At 29.6% G+C, this 6,700-nt stretch overlaps 1 long non-coding RNA gene across 2 annotated transcripts; it reads right to left on the minus strand.

Moving 5' to 3' along the window:
* Positions 1-222: 222 nt before the first annotated feature.
* LOC148278921 (uncharacterized) lies at positions 223-4,485 on the minus strand. Of its 2 annotated transcripts, none has more exons than XR_015823040.1 (3): positions 4,155-4,485; positions 2,404-2,545; positions 223-1,424 (listed from the first exon to the last, which is right to left on the minus strand). It is a non-coding gene; the product is annotated as an uncharacterized LOC148278921 (long non-coding RNA). The 2 variants fall into 2 exon arrangements; XR_015823039.1 differs by having other exon boundaries at positions 318-1,424; positions 2,425-2,545.
* Positions 4,486-6,700: the final 2,215 nt, after the last annotated feature.

A 6,700-nucleotide genomic window follows, 5' to 3' on the forward strand; every position in this document is an offset into this window, starting at 1 on the left:
GACGTACTCATAACATTGTTTTATTTATTTTCACTATGGTACCATATCCATAGTCTGTATTATTTTTTTTTAAATGTTATGTTGAATATGCATATTAACATTTAAGATTGTTTTTATTTTATTTTTTATGGCTTACAAATAATGAACAGTACAATAAATTGGTATAATATCACAATTTGTTATGTTTAGAAATTTTTCATGAATTAAATGTGAACACAACATGCACAAATAATTAATAAAGTTAAAAAAAAAAACTTTTTTTTAATCGACTAAATTTAATTTTTGTAACTTTTTAAAATTTTTATGTGTATTTTACATTTTTTTTGGACTTTAATATTGTTATTTTAATTTCACTAGATTTTTTCCCCTATGCTTATTATTATGGCATAACACGGCAACGCCTAAAAAAAATCAGTACATTAATATGTAAACTGTGAATGAATTGAGTTAAATCGGGTTGTGGTCCTATGACTATCGTCATGGACTCACGGCTCAAAGGTCCGTGGTTAGAATCCCATTCCATCCCAACTTGATTCCTATTTTCTAATAGAGAGTTATTTACAACTCGTTGAAAATGGCCCTCAAAATTAAATGTTTAAGTAAATCATAAGAACACAAATCTCTTTTAAAAAAATATATAGTGAATTTTTATACCGTAGAATAAATAAATGCAGGTAATCATCATCATCATTTCAATTCCGCACCTAATTGCATAGGGCACTGCATTGGTACACCAATCGCAGCGTATCTTGATCTTTTTGTTACGTGGAAAAGATGATCAATCGTACGCTTGGGGTGCCAGTCAAGGGACTATGAAATATTGTACTGTAAAATCACCTTTTAAAATAAATATTTCATGTCTACCATGTCAGGAACTGAACCTGAGACCTCTTGCATGATAAGCAAACGCGTTGAAAGGATGTGAGAATACATTTTCTTGTAACAAAAGGTAATATAAATAAAAATAATTTCAAATGTACTGTTTTCGTAAAACTAACTAACTAAAACTAAAGTAAATACAATTCTTGGCCAGAGCCCTTATTTCTCCCGGTGAAAGTGATCACGTTAAGGTTGCTTATATTTGAAATATGTGTTTAAATATTTATGTGTGAGATATGACTATATTTTAATTACGTGTGAAAAGGAAACTAAAACACCAAAATTTTTTTTCAATAACAGTACTTGCACTGTAGTTTATAAGTTTTTAGGTATAAAATAATAAAAAAGAACTACAAAAAACTAACTAGAATTTAGCTAATGCTCTACATTTGTGAGAAAAGGTTTGAGTGGTTGATGTAGTTGTTGTAGACTCATTTCTGTAGTCCGCTTTTCTGCTCTGCCACATATTTACTCCCATTTTCTCAGATGATCATAAAGGTGTTAAAAATTGTCACCAAATTGCAACATTCGATATTTCCTCTTTGCTAAAAATAAAAAAACAAAAAATTATATAATTTACAATACATTTTTAATTACATTTATTACAAAATGACATACTAAAATAAGCACTTAAAATAGAAAAATATATCTTATTTAGGTTAGTTGGAAGTTATTCATCAGGTATTGCAATAAACCTGCCAATATACATATTTTTGTATATTGTACTAAAGTTCATCAGTACATGCAAAAATCAAACACCTTAATTATTCCGCATATTGTTAAACCTTTTAAAAAGAAAACTTTGAAGGCTATATTTTGTGATTTATATGTTTTATTTCTCAGAGCAAATTATTATGCAGTAAAGGTAATATTTTTAAAGTTGTCTGTAGGTATTGTGATTATGATATTGCAATTTAAATATGTGTAAGCTGATTAATTCTAAATGTTCCAAATGATATAAGCGATGTCATATGTAATGGTATAACTTTGTATTTTCCATATGGTGACAAATTTCCTTTTGTTAGGACATGCCAACGTGAGCTGTAGAGAAAATATTTAATATAATATGAATTTTAAACTAATACAAGATATTTTAATAGTACTTACTTTATTTTTTAAAAAATCTTATGTACTTTGGCTCTTTATCTGTTTGGTAATAAAAAAACATTTGAAAAAATAACAAATTGGGTATTATTTAAAGCAAATCTAATAAATAGTTTAATATGGAAATAAATGATGATTGATATTTAAATATACAAATGTATAATAACTGTGTAGGTAGTAATATTTCATTGTTTTTACAACATCTTTAATACCCAGACTGGTATCTTAACTGTAAAAATATATATATTACAATTTATATAATAATAACTGAAGTATTGTTTCCTTTTTTATTTAGATTTATCTTTATAATAAAGATATCAGTCATAAAGGTGTTGTGACGAATCTTGCTACTGATTCATTTTTTAGTAAATTACAATTTAAAATGAGAATTTTCAAGAGTGCAAAAAAAACTTGAATTACTTAATAAACAACGTGTCCCACCTCCAAGCAGATGACGAATATATCCTATAGTTTGATATCCATATATTCCATTACAGCATAAATTTAAAGAGCCAATCGATATCATCCCTTCGAAGGATCCGCTTTACTGGTTTAATATAATCTGAAAAAATACACTTATAAAGGTTAAATTATTTACAGATGTTCTAAAAGAGAATGAGATTTTTTTTAGAAGATAATATCATTAAAAGTCTAGACATTTATAGAGCTTACTATTTACTACTATTATTATTAATATTGATATAATATTTGTTTTAGTACAAAGGTATATTTAAACACCACTATTCATAACATAAATTATATTATATTACAATAACCTTAATAATATTGTATCCTTTTTATAACACATGCTGTGAGATATTATAAAGGGTGATGGGTTTAGCAAAATTAAATATCTTATGTGTATGCATGTCCAATTGTCTTTCATTGTTTCTTAATAAACTTTTGTAATTTTTCACGTCTCTGAGGGAGTTTGTCGTTACAAGATTCTCTTACTTTTTTAACATATTATTTTCTGGATATTATGTATACCTGTGTTATTTTTATAAATACCTAATTATACCTTTTTATTTTCATTATTTCTATATGTGTGAATTAAGATGTTCTATTTTGTAATGTACATATATATGAATAAATAAAATTGAAATACCACCACTAAACCACTAATAAAATAAATATTAATTATGAGGAAGACTAATGAACAAAGAAGACCAAGAAAGAGATGGCATGACCGAACCCAACAAATTGTTTGAGAAGGATCTCATCAGTGGTACGGGCGGTACGGCAATACTTTGTAAGGCTCCCCTCCCACTAGGCAGCCTGGCTGCGGCAGCTAATACTACATATGACGGCTTATTAGATACCGCACACTAGGCAGCCAAGAATTCCTGGCTGCGGCAGCCATTAGAACGCGTTTGACGTGCACGGCAGCCAACTGGCTGCCTGCAGCCAGAACGAGACAAAGCAAATGTATGTGACTGCCTCAGTCTCCGCGCACTTGTCGTAGCAGCCAGAAGTATTTTATGAAACGAATTTGCAATGACTTTTGATACAGAAGATCCATAAAATAATTTTGAAATGAACCCTTTCAAGTAAAGGATGAATTCAATATCTTCTTTTTGGTTTGCGTTTCTTACGAGATAAAATGTAAACAAAAACATCTTCCACATCCATTTTATTTGGACTGGCCGTCAGGCTGGCTGCTTTAACTGGCTGCGCAAAATTTTGACTGCGGCAGCCGGGCTGCCTAGTGGGCGGGAAGCCTAATTATCAAAAAAAAATTAAAGGGGAACATAAAAGCTGTTAATATATTACTTGCGATTTTAACCAAACAAAAATACCGCTGAAACGATAAGTATTTACATACATGATAATTATTTACATTACGAATATCAACAATTAAAACTAACAGTTCGCAGTAGCGGTATTGCAGTACCACTTGCGGATATGGTAATACTTCAAAGTTGGAAAAATCAGCACACATGCATGAGATTTTGTATGACTGCAAACGCATGTGTGTTGTATATCCTCTGGCTGTCCCCGGGAAAACGGCTTGGTGGTTTGTTTATTTTTTACTAACACTAGCTTATTCTTAACCTTTGACAATTTATAAATATTTTAATGATTAACAACTTGAGAAAAAACTCGTAAGGTAGGTTTAAACCGCACACAATATATAAGTTTGATTAAAATACCGAATTAGATAAACATACCTTCAAATGATGATTCCTGTTGTCGCGCAAGATGTACATTTAGGGACGCTGTGGTTCGTATGCAAGTTTCTATAGAGTACAGTAGGTATTTCACAGAGGTTCTATAAAAATAAACAAAATCCCTAAGGACATGTAGATCCGGGGCATACTTATCATTTACAAAAGTAGTTGAACTGTCACTGTATGTTTGTTTATGTTTTGCATTGTTGCAATATAAAAAGTACAGTTTGGCGTGTAGAAAAAATAAATACCCCACATGGCAAACGTTATAAATTTTCATCAGGATAGCAAAAGCGTTATATTTTGTAATAGGTATATTCATCTCGTCAGTGACGCATGCGCACGAGTATATTTTCTCATTTTCGACACTCACGCTGTTGCGGGTAGATATCGAACTATGAAACGTCAATTATAAAACCGTCTAAATAACGAGAAATAACGATTGAGGTTTGGTAAATTCAACATAATGAAGTATTTTGGGTCATTCTTAAGGTCACAATAATGTTTCTATTGAAAATCATTATTTTTGGTTTTATGTGTTCGAATTCATTTACGTAATTTGACATGTAATCATCAGAATTGCCATATAGAAAACCAAGTTTAACCGCGTTCAAAAAATAAAAATCCCTAAATTACACCACGTTATATTCTCGTCCGAAAGTCGAGATCATCTCGTGGGTGTCGAAAGTGATCAGAATACCACTGCTGGTGGGATAATCGGCTGTGGCCTTGTTAAGGAACTTCTCCGCATTTGCTTTAAGAGGAAACCACAGAAAACTCATTCAGGGGAAGCCGGACTATTGACATGCATCAATAATCCGAATTAAAACATAATTATAGGTTATATGAAATAACATTTTGTGAATTGAAAGGCTGTGTTTGCAAACAGTAAAAGTTTTAAGCCTAAAAATATTCAAGTAGTTCCATAAAATAAGATTTCCATAAAATACATAAAATAATAATAAAGTAAATAAATAAAGTTCTGAAAACTTAGTAATTTTTTGTTCCTTAAATATCTTAAATTGAGCAACGGAAAAACTTTCACACTTTATTTTTATTCATAATGTAATATTTACTTAAATTGAGAATCTAAGCGTAAGACTGACCATCTTACCTTCATGAAACAAAGGGTGTACCGATGCAGTGCCCTATGCATCTTTTGGTGTGGGAAGGGAATCGATTGAAATTGAGATTTTTTTTGGGGGATATTAAATTAATATTGTAATATCACACTTGACACCCTCATTCCCTCATTTCACTATAACACCCACTCACCCACCCTCTCACTCACTTACACTCACACAAACACACTAGTATGTATTGTACGTGTATTTAATGTATTTCTGTGGATATCTGTCATTGGTTTTATTTCTGTATATTTTATTTGTTATAATTTTGTTACATGTATTACTGTTGATATCCCCAATAAATAAAAATAAATAAATAAAATATTTGATTTTACGTCACAAATGTTTTTCTCTCTGAATATTTCAATATAAGTGTTCAATTCAAGCCTCAAATATCATTTTAGTCATTTTATTTATTTAAAAGAAAAATAATATAATCAACAAAAAATATTAACAAAATTGTATTTTTTCAGTTCGAAAACAAAAATATAATATTTGTTGTTCATCCATAAATATTATAACCTTTAAAATGTGTAAACTTCCCTATCATAAAATCAAGTTATTATGCTAAAAGTTTAATTAAAAGTAAATTTCCTACTCTGCTACTTCTTCCATATATTATGTTCTTTCCTTACCCTTTAAACAATAAGAAGTATAAAAATGACTAGGACTTCAGTAATTCCAATTTCAGTATCAAACTTTCCGAAAAATGAACAGTTTTTGCAAACCAGTTGTAATAATATTTATGCTGTCTGGCCCTTAATAAAATACCTATTTGATCTTTTTAAACTCAAACCTTGTAAAAAATATTATAAAAGTTCAAAATGGCGTAAACAATTTACCAGTCTTGAAGTTGCTTTCTTAGGCGAAAGCGCTCGTTGTTCAAAGTTAAATAAAAGTAGAACTAAACCAATAAGTGTTATTGACAATTATTTTATCTCTAAAGATTTATCAATAATATTTTTACAAGTGATTATATGTGTGTACCTATCAACAAAGAGTTGCATAAATAAATATTGACATCACAAGAAAATTATTATTGATATTTCCATAAATAGTAATAAAACTAATAAATTAGTTGTGTCAATACATTTGAATAATATGAGAAAACGACAATTCGATTGATTAATTAGGAATTTGTGAGTGAAGAGATATAGCCATTTAACATTAGGAAAGTTGTATTTTCCATTCGGCTCCTTTCATTTCCATCTCCCAAGAGTGGAAAGAGTTAGTAAAACGTATTCAATATTGTAATGTATCCTCTGATCTAACTAGTCTAACCCTTGGAGGAATAATAAAATATGTATGTTTATGTATTTTTATAATTCACCTACATATAAACACTTTTAGAACATTTTTTTTTGTAAATACCTCCGTTAGAAAATGTGAATCAAGTTGTGGTACACCTGGGTTCGAATC

This window comes from Micrasema longulum, unplaced genomic scaffold (genome assembly GCF_059751315.1).
Source record: "Micrasema longulum isolate JH-2025_06_02 unplaced genomic scaffold, ASM5975131v1 h1tg000809l, whole genome shotgun sequence".
Taxonomy (NCBI): Eukaryota; Metazoa; Arthropoda; class Insecta; order Trichoptera; family Brachycentridae; genus Micrasema; species Micrasema longulum.